This window comes from Magallana gigas, chromosome 9 (genome assembly GCF_963853765.1).
Source record: "Magallana gigas chromosome 9, xbMagGiga1.1, whole genome shotgun sequence".
In the NCBI taxonomy this organism is placed as follows: Eukaryota; Metazoa; Mollusca; class Bivalvia; order Ostreida; family Ostreidae; genus Magallana; species Magallana gigas.
In genome coordinates, this window is record NC_088861.1 from 38,983,460 (window position 1) to 39,002,117 (window position 18,658).

An 18,658-nucleotide genomic window follows, 5' to 3' on the forward strand; every position below is an offset into this window, starting at 1 on the left:
AGAAATCTCTAGGGCAGAAGTTTTAAAAAAATGTAAAAAAAAAAAAATGTGCAAAATTTATACATTTCAAGCAAAATCCCATAGGGTCCTATGTTAAAAATTAACAAACATTGAGATGACCTCCTAAACAAACGGTGTGGTAAATGTCTTATTTTTTTTATCTTAAAAAAAAATCATTTCAGTAGAAATTCATGCTAAAAAGTTCATTCAAAAATCTTGGGGAGAACAAATTAGACCCGCCCTCGTTTATGTGAAAACACATTTAGTACATGTAACACTTGTTAATTCACAATATGTCGGCTCTTTTTACCAGAGCGGGTCGCTCTAAATATAAGAAGACATATGTATGAAAAGAAACGGCAACGACTCGTTTACACAGATGTACGTTTACTTCGCTCTTTCAGAGCAATATGTAAAGAAGAAGGGAACAATAATAATTATCAATTTAGTGAATTTATGCATAATGTCGTTTGTTTGTCACCAATCTCAAAACATTGATATCATTTAATCTGTTGCCTTACAAAACTGTACATCGTATAGCTGTCATTTATTAAAACGGACAAGTTCGCACATAGAATAAAGAATTAATTATACATCTGGATCGATGTCGGATGCTGGTTTAATTGTGATTTTATCTTTTGCTCTTCATTTCCTTGTCCGTAATTAAATAATTCCAATCAATTAACAAAACTCAATAAAGGGAAAAAAACAATAACACTTAACTTTGCCTGAAGGCTCTTATTCGATCGAGATATATAAGGTCTGAAGCACCTTAAAAGTGTCTATTTCCAAAAAATCTAAAATTAAGCTTTATTAAAAATGTCGACTGGGAGTAGGATTGGAAGAGCTCGTAGAGGATTTACAGACGTTCTCAAATGTGGTTATCATAAACAACAGAATACATGCTGACAGTAATCCTATAGATCCTCGTTAATGACCGTGGTATAGTTTTTTCTCTGTAGTTGACTTCTATAATTTGATGTACAGCGAGCTAGTACATGTAAATGCAGAATTTGCCAGAGTCAAGTATGAAATTATTAACTCCTTAAAAACGATTGTTCAATTTGTCATGGATGACCATTTCATTGTAAACCAGCGCTGTCAGAAATCTATGTTTGAGGAAATTGGATTTATAACTTCAATGCATCTTCCATAATGACGTGCGCGAAAAATGTCCTTTGCCCGTGTTCTTCCTCAAATAAAAAGTTATGTGATTTCTAACGCATTTCCTTAAAATGATATCCTATTTTAAATCGCTTGAAAAACATGCACGTTTCATATCAGGAAATGCTAAAATAATGAAAAGGAAATAAAAGACATGCGAACTAGGTTCAAAATACATGACTTGTGAGAAAATGGCTTAGAGGAATGTTTTATTCTGTGATTCAATACTCTGTAGTACGCAATTTTAAAATGAACAATTCTGGGAAAGAAAAAACAAAACGTTTAATGTGTCTAAATAACGTCAGAGGACATGGTTGAACAGATCAACAATACAAGCTTCAGACTCATCGTCCTACAGATACTGACATTTGGAATACGACACTCATTTGAGGACATTCCTAGATGTGTAGGGTGAGGGTTGTTTGTTTCCTTTTGTTTTGTTTTTTCTTTATTTTGTTTTTGTTTTGTTTATCATTTATTTCCTTGTTTCGTTTCGTTGTTTTTTTTTTGATAACCATATGAGTCTTTAACCTGACATGTGCTTTAAAAGTTGTGTTTGTCTCAAAACGATTAAAAGAATACATTTTTTTTTATTTAATAAAACTTTTTGAGGCAATCCAGACTTACTTTTATGTGTAGCATTCGTAGGGAGACCTCTACAGTGACACCAACAATGTAATATCATTTAAATTCTCCTCAGTCAGTTTAAAGTTGTCAACTTAGCTAGATGAATTGTTAAGCATGTATGTAGCTATACAGCTTCCTCTACGTCTTGATTTGTAACAGACAATGGATCGCCGTTTATGGATATAATGAACAATCGTGCTTTTAAGTTTTTTTTTTTAAAGTGCAGATTATGATAATGGGTGCCTATTCCTAAACTGTAAAGATACTTGTCCGAGGCAAACTATTTTAAACTTAGAAAGCTGCTCTATTCATTATATAGTTTTCAAAATAATCTAAAAAGATTAAATTTCTGATATTGGATATGTAAATATAATAGGTAAACTAGACTCTTGTTGCAAAAGCAACAAAAAGGTCTTCCGTTTTGATATACATGTATCAATTTAACTGTAAGACATTGCTTCTCTCACATAAAAAAAAGTGGATATGATAATTATTGTGAATGATATATCCAGACGTTACTTCCAATAAAAACAACGAGAATAAAAAAGAAATAAATTTTTTAAGTACTTTCTGTGACGACCGAAAGTAACACCGAACTTAACATCAATGTTAATCATATGTACAATCACAAGTCAATCTTTCCTCAAAGTTTGGTTGTTCATGTCTCTGCCAAATCTAAGATCTCTATGAAACAATATTTTTGTCTCGGGACCGGAAACGGACAATCGGAAGTGATTAATAACAACAAAAGCTAGTATTTCTCATACATTTGCTTAGCGTACATCACTGTTTATCAGGCTAGATGAAACACCCAAGAAAGTCAGTTAAACTTGTCCAAAACATGATTTATTTGAATCCCTCCGGTGAAAACCGGAAATGACAGTTGACAAAATAAAACCCTCTAAACATATCATCAATCAAATGTCTATTATTCATGAAAGCTTCGTGTCTGAATCACTTACAGTGACAAAATTCTTGCGGGCATCAAATTTGTAAAAAGGAAAGCTACATAAAGATATTTGAGATATATCATCGGAAGTAACAGTTATTTGAATATTTAGCATTATAAGGATGACACATCTAAGATTGTATACCGATATATTCATTCCATGTAAACGAAATAAATAAAGAAAAACAAAATTGTTGTATTGCTTCCGGTGATGACCGGAAGTTACGCCGAACAAAATAAAAGAGCGTAAAAACATGTACATTAATAGGTCTATCATCCCACAAAGTTTGATTGTTCATGTCGACACTGTTTTTGAAATCTCGTCGAAATAAGGTTTTTTGTCTCAGGACAGGAAACGGACAAACGGAAGTGCTCAATGTAAATTGTATTAAATATTTTTTGTATACTTGCCTTTTGAACATAATTGTTCATAGACAACCTATGCATACATTTATACTTATATATCTATTTTATGGAAAAGGAGTTTTATGCGAAAAAGGAGTTATTTTTGAAGTGCTTCCGGTGACGACCGGAAGTTACGACGAACAAAACAAAATAGTGTGAACACATCTACAGCTAAATGTTTATCATCCCACAAAGTTTGGATGTTCAAGTCTTAACCGTTTCTGAGATCTCGTTGATACAAGCTTTTTCAACGCGGGACAGGAAACGGACCAACGGAAGTGCTCAATCTAAATTGTATTTAATATTTATTGTATACTTGCCCTTTTTTCTTCATTTCTCATCCAGCACACTACAAATATCAATGGAAAACAGTTAAACTGATAAACAGCTTTATTTGTTTGAACTCTTCCTTTGTGGACCGGAAGTGACGGAAGACAAAACGAAACCGGTTAAACACATCTTCAATCAAATGTCTATCATCCATGAAAGTTTTGTGCTTTGATCACTTATAGTTTCTGAGATCTCGTTTGTACAAAATGTTTTTTAAAAAAGCTACCTGAGATATTTGAGATATCTCACCGGAAGTAGAATTTTTTTGTTGAATTAACATCGCATAGATAACCTATGCATACATTTATACTTATATAACTATTTTAAGGAAAAGGAATTTTATGCGAAAAAGTAATTATTTTTGAAGTGCTTCCGGTGACGACCGGAAGTTACGACGAACAAAACAAAAAAGTGTGAACACATCTACAGCTATATGTTTATCATCCCACAAAGTTTGGATGTTCAAGTCTTAACCGTTTCTGAGATCTCGTTGATACAAGCTTTTTCAACGCGGGACAGGAAACGGACCAACGAAAGTGCTCAATCTAAATTGTATTTAATATTTATTGTATACTTGCCCTTTTTTCTTCATTTCTCATCCAGCACACTACAAATATCAATGGAAAACAGTTAAACTGATAAACAGCTTTATTTGTTTGAACTCTTCCTGTGTGGACCGGAAGTGACGGAAGACAAAACGAAACCGGTTAAACACATCTTTAATCAAATGTCTATCATCCATGAAAGTTTTGTGCTTTGATCACTTATAGTTTCTGAGATCTCGTTTGTACAAAATGTTTTTTAAAAAAGCTTCCTGAGATATTTGAGATATCTCACCGGAAGTAGAATTTTTTTGTTGAATTAACATCGCATAGATAACCTATGCATACATTTATACTTATATAACTATTTTAAGGAAAAGGAATTTTATGCGAAAAAGTAGTTATTTTTGAAGTGCTTCCGGTGACGACCGGAAGTTACTACGAACAAAACAAAAAAGTGTGAACACATCTACAGCTAAATGTTTATCATCCCACAAAGTTTGGATGTTCAAGTCTTAACTGTTTCTGAGATCTCGTTGATACAAGCTTTTTCAACGCGGGACAGGAAACGGACAAACGGAAGTGCTCAATCTAGATTGTATTTAATATTTATTGTATACTTGCCCTTTTTTCTTCATTTCTCATCCAGCACACTACAAATATCAATGGAAAAAGTTAAATTGATAATCAGTTCGATTTGTTTGAACTCTTCCTGTGTGGACCGGAAGTGACGGAAGACAAAACGAAACCGGTTAAACACATTTTCAATCAAATGCCTATCATCCATGAAAGTTTTGTGCTTTGATCACTTATAGTTTCTGAGATCTCGTTAGTACGAAATGTGTTTCAAAAAAGCTACCTGAGATGTTTGAGATATCTCACCGGAAGTAGAATTTTTTTGTTGAGTTAACATCGCATAGATAACCTATGTATGTATTTATACTTTTATATTTATTTTATGGAAAAGGAATTTTATGGGAAAAAGTAGTTATTTTTTAAGTGCTTCCGGTAACGACCGGAAGTTACGACGAACAAAACAAAATAGTTTAAACACATCTACAACTATAGGTCTATCATCCCTCAAAGTTTGGAAGTTCAAGTCTTTATCGTTTCTGAGATCTCATTGTACATAGCTTTTTGTCGCGGGACAGGAAACGGACTACAGGAAGTGAACTTTGAAAAAATGAAAAAAACGCCTAGAGATATTATCATTTTCTATCAGTCCTGAAAATTTCAAGAGAATCTATCCAGCCATCTATGAGAAATCTTGTGGACAAAAAACGGACAAAAAAAATAATAACTAGACTCTTGTTGCAAAAGCAACAAAAAGGTCTTCCGTTTTGATATACATGTATCAATTTAACTGTAAGACATTGCTTCTCTCACATAGAAAAAAAAAGTGGATATGATAATTATTGTGAATGATATATCCAGACGTTACTTACATGTAAAACAACGAGAATGAAAAAGAAATCAATTTTTGAAGTACTTTCTGTGACGACCGGAAGCAACGCCGATCTAAACAAAAATGTTAACCATTTGTACAATCATACGTTAATCCTTCCTCAGAGTTTGGTTGTTCACGTCTCTGCCAAATCTAAGATCTCTTTGAAACAATAGTTTTTGTCTCGGGACCGGAAACAGACAAACGGAAGTGATTAATAAAAACAAAAGCTGGTATTTCTCGTACATTTGCTTAGCGTACATCACTGTTTATAAGGCTAGATGAAACATCCAATAAAATCAGTTAAACTTGTTAAAAACATGATTTGTTTGAACCCTTCCGGTAAGAACCGGTTCTTAAAGTTGACAGAATTAAACCCATTAAACACATCCCCAATCAAATTTCTATGAATCATGAGAGCTTCGTGTCTGAATCACTTACAGTGACAAAAATCTCGCGGACATCAAATTTGTAAAAATGAAAGTTACACAGATATATTTGAGATATCTCACCGGAAGTAAAATTTATTTGCTAATTTAACTTTATATAGATGACATATGTAAGATTATATACTGATATTTTCTTTTTATGTAAAATGAATAATATTTGAAAAAAAACCAAATTTTTGAAGTGCTTCCGGTGACGACCGGAAGTTACGCCGAACAATACAATATAGTGTAAACACATGTACATACATACTTCTATCATCCCACAAAGTTTGATTATTCAAGTCGTCACCGTTTTTGAGATCTCTAGGAATCAAGGTTTTTTGTTTCGGGACAGGAAACGGACAAACGGAAGTGTTTGATGAAAATGAAAGTAAGTATTTCTTAACCATTACACAACAGGACCTTATCGGCTATCAATTTGTCTTACATTGTCAAACAAAAACACTTAAACTCTTAACCAACTTGAATTGTTTGAACTCTTCGGGTGATTACCGGAAGTGACGGTTGACAAAATGAGAGCGGTTAAACACATCTTCTATCAAATGTCTACCAGCCATGTAAGCTTTGTGTCTTGGTCACTTACAGTTTATGAGATTTCGCTGTAATAACAGTTGTTTTAAAAAGAGTACCTGAGATATTTGAGATATCTCACCGGAAGTAATTTTTTTTGTTTATAAATCATCGTATAGATGACATATGAAAGCGCTTATACTTATATTTCAATTTTGTGTTAAAGAAATAAAATGCGTAAAAACATAATTTTTGAAGTGCTTCCGGTGACGACCGGAAGTTACGACGAACAAAACAAAATAGTTTAAACACATCTACAACTTTAGGTCTATCATCCCTCAAAGTTTTGAGGTTCAAGTCTTAATCGTTTCTGAGATCTCATTGTCCATAGCTTTTTGTCGCGGGACAGGAAACGGACGACAGGAAGTGAATTGTGAAAAAATGAAAAAAACACCCTGGAGATATTATCGTTCTTTATCAGTCCTAACAATTTCAAGAAAATCCATCCATGCATCTCTGAGAAATCGGGTTAAACTTTTAAAAAACTTGATTTGTTTGAACTCTTCCTGTGTGGACCGGAAGTGACGGTCGACAAAATTAAAACGGTTAAACACATCTTCTATCAAATGTCTATCCTCCCTGTAAGTTACGTGTCTTGATCACTTACAGTTTCTGAGATCTCGGGGTTCAAACATTAATTTTATAAAAGGCTTCATGAGATATTTGAGATATCTCACCGGAAGTAGAATTTTTATGTTTATTAATCATCGGATAGATGACATATGTAAGCATTTATACTTATTTTTCAATTCGCCGAGAAATATATTAAATGCGTAAAAGCATAATTTTTGAAGAGCTTCCGGTGACGAACGGAAGTTACGACGAACAAAACAAAATAGTTTAAACACATCTACAACTATAGGTCTATCATCCCTCAAAGTTTGGAGGTTCAAGTCTTTATCGTTTCTGAGATCTCATTGTCCATAGCTTTTTGTCGCGGGACAGGAAACGGACGACAGGAAGTGAATTTTGAAAAAATGAAAAAAACGCCTAGAGATATTATCATTTTCTATCAGTCCTAAAAATTTCAAGAGAATCTATCTAGCCATCTCTGAGAAATCTTGTGGACAAAAAACGGACAAAAAAAAAAAAAAAATAATAATAATAATAAGAAACATTACAATCACTATAAGGTCTTCCGTTTCCAACGGAAGACCTTAATAAGAAACATTACAATCACTATAAGGTCTTCCGTTGGAAACGGTAGACCTTAATAAAATGCATATTAAGAATGCATTAAAGACTGCATATACTGCCAAATAAATACAGTAAAACACGGTTATAGCGAACACGCTTATAATGAATTGACGCTTACAGCGAAGTGAACTTCATTCCCCAAGTCTCTATTTCATGTTGTAAACTTGACGGATATAACGAATTACGCTTATAACGAAGTTAAATTGGCCGTCCCTGGGACTTCGTTATAAGCGTGTTTTACTGTATCTAAGTAGATTCCATCTTAACTGAGGCAGTAGTTTTAATTGTAGGTTGGAACTCTAACCGTCATTTATAGAGAATAAATAAATGTCGATTCTTTAGAATACATTTATAAGTTATCATCTCACCAAGGGTACCCTTTCCATACCTTTTGGTTTCTTTTCTTTTTACATAAACACACCTGCAACTTCATTAAAAAAACAAGTTAAATCAACATGCATATGTAGCTTAAACTTAGATATATCTTCCTTTAACACATTTTATCTTTATACTAGAAAAAATTAACAAGAGAAAAATGATTTCTCAATTAAACCAGCTAAAAATCTGACGAGTTACATATCCGGGGATTCTCGGGACTCCATGTAACAATAAAAACTTTGAACAATGTATAGTGATGCTTTAGCAAACGATGGTAGAGAATGTAAAAAACAACAAACTTATAGGGTGCACGTTAGTTCTTTATTAACTCTTTGTAATGTATACTTCTTTAAATGAACACTAGGTATACAATTACCCCTGGTCTACGACTATTCGAAAAGAGACAAGGAGAGGAGGTGTTTCGTCGTGTTCCTTTTGTTTGCATATAAACTTTACATTGAGCTTTTGCAGATATCCTTTTGAGTGTTGTCCTGGCTACATGTGGAATTATAACAGCAATGTATGCGAACGTAAGTCTAGTATGAATAAACTCAATTTATTTACTGCAGACAAAATAAGTAACGATTCTGAAATCATTTAACAACAAAACTTGGTTGTATGTGCTTATTATTCATTATTGGGTGAATTGTTTTACTATAGTAATCCAACTACAGCGATGTCGTCCATGACATAGAATTCCATATCAAGATTATGTTTAGATCATTTTTCATTACACAGAAATTTACAAAAGTATACAATTACTGATATTCATGTTTACATTAATGTAATCTGACTCCAGTAGCCTGAATGGATGCATGTTCGTATGAGTTGTTCAAATTTACGCAAACTGTTGAAGCTGTATTTTATTTATGGAATTAATAAAAGAAAAAAGACAGTTTTAGAGAAGACGGCATTATGCAGTAGAAAAGCTTTTCAAAAAAATATTCAGACCTACCCTAAATTGTTACTTATTGTGTACGTTTTATAAACAAGCAGTCATATTGGTATATTTTTATTGTTTTGCAGAATGCATGGCAGGTTATATTGGAAGAAACTGTACAAGTGAATGTCCTTTTCCTTTTTACGGAGTAGAATGTCAGCAGAAATGTAACTGTAACCAGTCCTTATGTAATATATCCACTGGATGTATAGCGGCTGCAATGCCTTCTGGTGTCGGTACATGTAAGTACTGTGATATTAGTAGATGTGTACTTACAGTGTTTTGTGTTCTTGTGCTTGCGCCAAGGGTGCATTTTTTCACCTGAGTGAAGTTTCAAAAAGAAAAACAAAACTGAAATAGGCTTATGGCGGCAAAATTAAATATCTTAATTCGAAAGTGAGACATATTAAAATTGTACGTGTTATGGTCTATATTTGACTTTCTAACAACATGGGACTTTAAGTGTGAAAATCCTGCACAGTACTTACTACATAATTGTTATGTTCTTTATTTTCATTATGTTCAACAATAAACAATTTTAGACAACTTACTCTTTTCTTAAATACAGTTAGGGTTATGTTTATACAATGTTTATATTTAAATTTACAGTTAAAATGTTTTTAAAATGAATTTTCTACACGAAATCTAGACATGATGATACATATTGACACGGATATGGTTAAAGAAAAATCTGCATTTCATATATTTGTATGCACCATGTGCGGATTGTCGTTGAATGTAGAATTGAAAAGTCGCATTTTTAAATTGTGTTATGCAATAACTGGTCTTTACACCAGAAAGAACCTTCACTGCATACAATGCCGACAGTATATATGTGAAGCAGCAATGTTTGACCTTTCCTACAGTTATGTAGATGTCTGCTGAAGCATCAATTACTGAAGAAAAATCAAAATTGTTAAAATTCAGTTCACCTTTAAATGTACGTTTAGCTTGCACTTAACCGAAATGTTAGGCAGAAATCTTTGTTGAAAAAACGATAAATCACATGATATCATGTTTCATAACATACATAGTTATTAATACAGGTACATTATTTATGACATTACACGTTTAAATAGCAAATGAATATAAACGTAATTATATTTTGATATCACTTTAAAAAAATAAAATATCAATATGTGATTTTCGTTCCTTGTCTGCGTTGGCAAACAACACATCAAACAAATTAATGGCTAGGGTTATAACTGGAAAGGAACCTTAATCGTGTTTTTTTTTATTGTTGACCGATGCAAGGTAGGTTGCCAGTTTTTAAAACTTTTTTTTAATTAGCTTGCATGGTTTTATTTTTTTTAGATCGAAGGAAAACATTGCTAGTATAATTATATTTGATTAGTTGTATTTTATTTTGCGAGTTATGTTACAGTTTTTTATTAACCGTGTATTCATTAACTTTAATTAATAGATCCTGTACCTTTTGGTTAACTCTTAAAGTTTTATTTGGAGATCTATATATGTAAAAAGTGCAGATAAAGAACATACATGTACAAAGACAGAATTCAACATTGAATGGTAAGTTAGTGCGATTTTAGTACATCTGTAAAATTATCCTTAAACCTTTTTTACCACTGAATTTAAAGTGCTACAGAGCTATATTGGTCACCAATCCTAGTAAAAATAACGACAAAACTCTGTGACTAGATCGACTTCATTATATTAGAATTTTAAAGATACATATATACATGTACGACGCAGTTATATCGAAAAAATTACTTATTCAAATTCTGATCTATTTATCTACAACGCGCAGTTTTATTCTTACATCTTCTATTGATCCTACCTGGTCAGTGCTAGTGCAATTATCCTACCTGGTCAGTGCTAGTGAAATAATCCTACCTGGTCAGTGCTAGTGCAATAATCCTACCTGGTCAGAGCTAGTGAAATAATCCTACCTGGTCAGAGCTAGTGAAATAATCCTACCTGGTCAGTGCTAGTGAAATATTCCTACCCGGTCAGTGCAATAATCCGACCTGATCGATGCTAATGCAATAATCCTTCTTGGTCAGTGCAAGTGCAATAATCCAACCTGGTCAGTGCTAGTGAAATAGTCCTACCTGGTCATTGGTAGTGAAATAGTCCTACCTGGTCATTGCTAGTGCAATAATCCGACCTGATCAATGCTAATGCAATAATCCTTCCTGGTCAGTGCTAGTGCAATAACCCGACCTGATCAATGCTAATGCAATAATCCTTCCTGGTTAGTGCTAGTGCAATAATCCTACCTGGTCAGTGCTAGTGAAATAATCCTACCTGGTCAGTGCTAATGCAATAATCCTACCTGGTCAGTGCTTATGCAATAATCCTTCCGGGTTAGTGCTAGTGCAATAATCCTACCTTGTCAGTGCTAGAGCAATAATCCTACCTGGTCAGTGTTAGTGAAATAATCCTACCTGGCCAGTGCTAGTGCAATAATCCTAACTGGTCAGTGCTTGTGCAATAACCCCACCTGTAGATTTGAATCATAACAAACATATGAACAGAACGGCTATGTCTGGTTGAGCATACGTTCACTATATTTCTTCAATAGAGTACTTTTGATCTTTCTATTTCATATTTTGTTTTTTTTTTAAATTTGTCCGATTTTGTCTGTAAAAAATGACGTTTATTTATTAATATTTTTTTTTTAAATGCAATGTTAATTTTCTGTATGCGTCTTGGACTCTTCACAACTTTTTCTATTCATGTATTGCCATTTATATTTGAAAAAAACTCAACCCCCGGCCCATAAAAAAAGTAAAATAAAAAAACAACCCCCCCCCCTTTATAAAAAAAGACAAAACAAACAAACAAGTACCTATTGTTTGAACGGTTGAAATGGAAAAAGGAAGTCTAACCAATCAGCTATATATTCAATTTTAAAAATCGGCATTAGGTTTAGATTGAACAGTACACGGGAAATCAAGTGATACATACTTTTTCAGTGCTTTGAACGTTTTATAGAGTTCTTTCAGTTATCTCAGCAGCTGAGTTTTTAGAATATCGTTCTTGGTAAGAATGCTATTCATTGTTTTTGTATGTTTGTTTTGTTGTTGTTTCTAATTTAAAAGCAGGGCTCGGTTTAAATGGGTTCTTTAAGTTGAAAAAAAATCTCCAATATGCTTTTCCCTCGTTTTGAATGACAAACGTTTTATTACATGTTTTAAAATATCCGAAATAATGATTGTTTGAAAAATATTCCTGATATTCACGTCCTTTTTAAAAGTAGTATACAGTGTTTTTACAATTTGTTTAAAAGAACAAATTGAAAGTTATGTAAATATTGATGAATTGTTTTTAATTTAATGTAAATAAGTCAACCTTTTGTGAAGACTGGAAACCTTAGTAATGACGGATGATATATTACAGTGCTATCATATTGAATTTTTAAAAATTATAACTTTTAGCTTTGAAATTTACATTAAGATAAAAATAGGAATGTCAATCTTGTATGATATTTTATTAATTAATCTACTTAATCAAACAGCTCTGTACAGTTAAATAAATTTAGAAATATTTTAGTGCATAAATTAACCAACATGACTTTGTTTAATTGCAACTTCTTTTTACTTTCTAAGAAGAGCCATTGGATTCTCAATACATAAGCATTCTTATTGGGTTTTTTTAATCTGTTTTAGTAACCTCTGATAAGTCTATTATAGAAAACGTAATACATGTACCATGTTTGGAATTGAATTGCAACAAAGATTCATCTCTATCTGGGTAATATCAACAATATCATTAATCACCTTAAGCAGGACTGCTGAATCGCGAGGAACTTGTACAGAGTAAGAAATTAATCAATAGGAAATTTAAAAAAGAAGCAGTTGGCACAATATCAATTTTGCTTTTTTATTATTAATATACTTGAAGGTTTTTACACTTTTTGTATATTTACAGGAAAATGGGCGGATGTTGTTTCGGTTATTGAAGGAGTTTAACGACCAACACGGACAAGAGCTCGTTAAAATCATTAAAAGTATAAATTCGAATTATTGAATGTCTAAAACGTTATATTTGGTACAGTTGTTGAGATATAATGCATATACTTATAGTGAAGTTATGTACATTATTTTACAGAATGTATGCCAGGGTACACCGGACTCAATTGTTTACAAAATGTCCTTATCCTACAGATGTCAGGGATAATGTGGTTGTAGCAATGACACATGCAATATGTTTTTTGGATGTATAGAGATAACAACAAGTGCATGCATGTTCCTAGATATAAAGTTCTTTAAGAAAAAAAGATTAAAGCAATTATATGAAAGCGAACACTAAAAAAACCGCTTCCAGATGTTCCTGCTTTTAGATTTTCAGAACCAGATTTGATTGGTAAAACTTCCCCTGCATAAAAAAAAAATAAATATGTAACGATTGCTTATTCAGACTAATTGCATAATATACTTGTATTATCTAATCTAAGTAAATCTACAAATGTTTAATTTTTGATATATTTCATACGGAATCAAATTGATTACGTTGACTTTAACGATAATTTTATTACATGAAATACAGATATCATCAACGGAATAATAAAACCACGTACAAATACATTAAGGAAATACTTTTAACTAAATCAAGAAGAGGTCTCAATGACAAATTTGCATTTTATTTAAAATTCGAGTTATACAACTTCACTTGGGTCATTAACTATATATAAGATTAGATCTAATCCAATATTACAATACAGATAAGAAATAAAATCCATACCATCTTCAACATCTATCATACTACAGACTCCGGGCTTCACACCTTTATCAAGTAGGATCCATTACTCATCTGAATCTATCTGAGGGAAACAGACCGCTGGAAAACCCCGGCTCTTAGGAGTATATCATTTATTTCTTTGTAGTGAGTCAGTCCTGGAGCAGTATCTATGTACACAAGAACATCACTATATTTTTACTCTTGAGACGATTATTTAACTTTTGTAAGAATGATGCATGTTAACACTTATTTTTCTTCGAATTCATTGTTTGTATGTTAATTATTTATTAGAATATGACCAAACGAAAGATAATTGCGTTGTTTTGTGTTGTAATGCGATATCACTTTGAATTTGAAAATAAAGTATTGCATAAAACACTTCATACATACTACAGTAGGTAAATGTAACCATTTATCTGTTGTATGATACCACATACATCAAAACATCAATTACATGTAAATGCAAACACTAAATAGTAATTGTTTTATTTTTTCGAAATTATTTTATAATATATTTTTTAAAAATAGGAAAATGATAACAAATAGCCCATATTTTTATTCTTAAAGTAAAAACAATTCTAAAAATGCATTGCATCTAAATAAGGAGAGGGTTAAATTCGTTTTCACCCCCGGGATACATAATCATTTACTCTGATTGTGTTTTGTTTAGCAAGCTCTAATCTGTAGTCATTACATATTCATTATCTCCGATTTTTAATGAAGATGTAATGATCAGTGTGCCTGATAGTTAATTATATGATAATTTGTTTACATATGTTTGTGTCAGTTACAAAATATAGACTATTAATGTACGCATATTTAAAACGTGCGAAACTTAATAATGATACATACATGGTAGATTATATATATCAGGATTACATTTGAGAATTGAGTGTATATTACTATGAATTCAGATTTGTACATTTTTTTTACCCAAAATATTTGATAATATTAATTTTCAGAGTCTTCAATGTGCAGGCATCATCATCAAACGCGCAATATCACTAAAACGACACTTTTGGATATGCTATTCTGTCCATTTTTTTTTTGAATTCAGCTTAAAAAGATGAATATATAGATGATAAAGTAATATCATTCTTATCATTCCTATGATTCAAAAGACAAAGACATTTCCATAGTGGTAAACTTTACATCAGATCTTTTATTTCATTCTTTCCAAGTCTTCCCTAGTCAATAGTTCCTGATCTTCTCTGCTCTACATTAACCATTGACCGAACAGAATAATTATATGCGGATCTACAATTGCACCATCTATTAAAAGTACACACTGTGGAACTTTCTGCCAAACCAAAAAAAAAAAAAAAAAAAAAAAGAGAAGAAGAATGTATCTTTAACAGAAAAACTACAACAATATGTTTGCGTCATAAACAATTTTTTTTTTCAGTTAAGGCTGTCAATAAATTCCGTTCAGACTTAAACTACGGGACATGTGGAGTATGACATCTCAGTATATTATAAACCTCGAAAGTGATTATCGATTTATTAATGAGCAAACTTAATTAATACTAATCTTTAAATTGAAAACAACAAATGCTATTACTTACAATATTGATGTCTGTTATATCGTACACACTGAAATATAAGCGTAATGTCGTTCTCGCTGTGCTACAAAATATGACGTCATATGCTTCAAATTGACGCATACAGTTAAGTCATTAAAGGCTATCATGCAGTTGTTAGAAAAGAAAAATAAATGTCATAGATTAACGGAATATTATAAATGAATATTTTTTTTAACATTATTATTACTAGAATCAGTAGAATGCTACCTATATAGTTTTTTTTCATTTTGTTATAAGCATGCATCGTATAAAGAGGCAACTTCGGTTTTGAAAAAAATAGAGTATATCTTAAAGCTGAGTACCTTAATAAGTCACTTAATTGCAAGGCCATACACTTACCTGATCCTGACAAAGTTTTACATGTGAATTTGAAATATGCTATGTAACTTAAAAACTTCTAAGATTCTTATAAAATCTTACAAATTAATTATTTTTTTCAATGAAATTAACCCTGTGACCTTCAAATTATTCAACATATGCCTTATACATTACGGTTTCTACTAACAAATAATCTCATCTTAAACAGTTCGCATCATTTTTCAAAATATACGATATAACATCAAGTTGTGAATTTTGACATGATTATACTCTTGCATTATTGAATTGTTAAATGACTTCAAAACAACAAATACATCTGCTTGTACGATGTGCCTGCCAGAACACGTGACCCCAATGAACATAAAATATTGTACTGTTATATGTGTTTATTAGAAATATATTACATTTGAGTGACTGTTCTTGATTTTAAAAATGATATGCCAATGGAATGGTGGCATAGATCTGCCACCACTTGTCAGATAATTATGTTAACTTCTCATATAATAATATCGACTTGTCAGATATTGATGTCATCTTGTCTGATCTTTATGTTGACTTGTCAGAAAATAACCATAGCGACTAGAGACTCAATATTTGTTGTCAAAGCGTGTTAGTGCCACCAACTGCCATTTACGTGTCATAATAAAATCATATAAGTCGACACAAATATCTGACAAGTCTAAATAATCATCTAGCAAGTCGACATAAAGATCTGACAAGTTAACATAATTATCTGTCAAGTCGACATAAAGATCTGACAAGTTAACATCATTATCTGACAGAAATACCCACTAGTTTAAAGAAAATTATCATTTATACTGTAAGTCGACTAGTCAGATAATGATGTCGACTTGTTAGATGCTATGTCAACTTGTCAAATAGTTATATCGACTTAAAAGATGATTATGTCGACTTGTCAGATCCTTATGTCGACTTGTCAGAAAATATTATTTCAAATGGAAGGCACAAGTTGGGCGTGGAAAGGTTAAAATGTTGAATTCTTAAACACGTGAATAAGTGAAAAGTCGACTTAAAGAACTGACAAGGGAACATAGCCATCTGACAAGTCGACATAATTATATGAAAAATGGTGGCAGATCGATGCCACCTTAGCAAATAGCTGAGATGAATATTATTAAACACACCACACGTATTATAGTTAACAGTTTATTTAAAAATTTGGTTAAAATCACAATACAATAATTCGAAAGAAAGTATTTTCAATCCAGATATTTTTCGCCTGTAAAGTGTGTTAAAAGCTACGGCAGTTATAACACTGTAATGCACACAGGGTACTCAAAGGTTAAAATGACAAGTTTTATTATGATGTCACAAACGTTGAACGCTGTTAACTGCAACGTCACAGGCGAAAATCAAAGTTTGCGGCTGTTACTGTGGCTCTTCAATTAATATGAACTTACCCTTAGAATAAGATAGGACTTTTAAGGTATAAATCATATTTTCAGACAAGGCCTAAAGTTTAAATAATGAATATATAAGCATTAAATCATGATTTTTTGAAGTATACAGTCTCATAACTGCAGCGATGCTTGCATACACATTTTCATAGCGCGCTAACCGCGTTACTCAATTTGAATGCACACACCGCTGCAGTTATGAGACTGTATACTTCAAAAAATCATAATTCAATGCAACATTGTAAATGTATGCTTTTTCATATTTCAACATTCATGTATATTTTTTTTGTTATTTTAATAGTATTCCTTGATGACAACAGTGTTTGTAGTAATGAATTAGAAGTGGAAAAAAACTATTTGATTTAAAGACACTCGATTTTTTTATTGATTAGATTTTTTTATTTCTTGCAAGTAAATATATAAAAAGCAAAGTGTTATGATTATTTCAAATACACTTTTACCCTATTTATATATTATTTGTACAAAGAAAACTTTTGGAATCATTACTAAGAGAGAATATTTCATTTATGCAAGATAAACGTTTTGACAAAACATGTCTGTCTAACTTTTAAAAACGCTCGTTTTCAAAACAAGGAGATATTTGATACTTCTGAATAAATGTTTAAAGGAACCTATCCCAGTGATCACGGAAATCTGAGTTGGATACTATTCATCAGCTTTATTAACATTCAACCTTTGCACGATGCCATTTCCTCATTACATCGATTATTTCAATTGAATAAGGGTAAGCATTTTTGATTGATTTTTATTGGTTTACTCATTTAGATAAATAATATAAACAAGGTATGAATTAACATACAGCGCGCAAACTTCTTGACATTAAAGTTCAATATATATGTTTTCTCCAAAAGTAGCCATTAATATAGTTTTGACATTATGACCAAGATTTAAAAGTAAATTCATTGTTTTATCAATGTCGAAAAAAATTGTATACACATTAATTTTTATGCATTTTAAATAATAAAACGGCAAGATATGCATACCCTGGTATAAACCTCTTCATGATAAAACTCTTTCGTTTGGTCAACTTAATGATAACTAAAAGGTGATTGAATGGCAAAGATCTGCCATTAAGTCACCATTCCATACTTTCATGTGATTGAATTGTAGAGTTTTATCCTATGAAATACAAAATAAACATTAAGAAACGTCACACTGCTCTAATTCAGTTTCTTTAAAAAAAAATTCGCGAACAAGCTTTTGAATCCAAAGAACATTGTTTACGGTGTAGTTGTTCTGTTTTTATATCTTGTTAAACTTAATCAACTTTTTGTAGTCTTTTACTACGTGTACATGTTCTTATAATACTAATTCTACAATGCTGATCGATATAATTGAATTCAAATATTTTTTTTTCATTTTATGCATAAAACATATGTTAACAATGATATCTTGTTAAATAATAACTAAAAAAGAAAATATCCTGTCAAAGCAATGTGCTCTGATTTATACTTTTATATATCAGTAATGAGCTACTTCTATTCCATAACAAATCATAACGAACTACAAATTAAAGCACTATTAGACGTACAAATTATAGTCTACAAACATCCAGTATTGATCAGACCCAACCTTACTGAAAGTAAACCCCAACTAAACGTTATGCTTACTTTTGTGTT

At 31.7% G+C, this 18,658-nt stretch overlaps 2 long non-coding RNA genes across 2 annotated transcripts; both read left to right on the forward strand.

Annotated features, from left to right (window-relative positions):
- Positions 1 to 943: 943 nt before the first annotated feature.
- On the forward strand, positions 944 to 10,051 carry LOC117691767 (uncharacterized). Its single transcript, XR_010709856.1, has 3 exons — positions 944 to 1,575; positions 8,527 to 8,585; positions 9,082 to 10,051. It is a non-coding gene; the product is annotated as an uncharacterized lncRNA (long non-coding RNA).
- A 2,542-nt stretch (positions 10,052 to 12,593) lies between these two features.
- Positions 12,594 to 13,892, forward strand: LOC136271167 (uncharacterized). The gene is made up of 3 exons (XR_010709027.1): positions 12,594 to 12,777; positions 12,890 to 12,968; positions 13,070 to 13,892. It is a non-coding gene; the product is annotated as an uncharacterized lncRNA (long non-coding RNA).
- Positions 13,893 to 18,658: the final 4,766 nt, after the last annotated feature.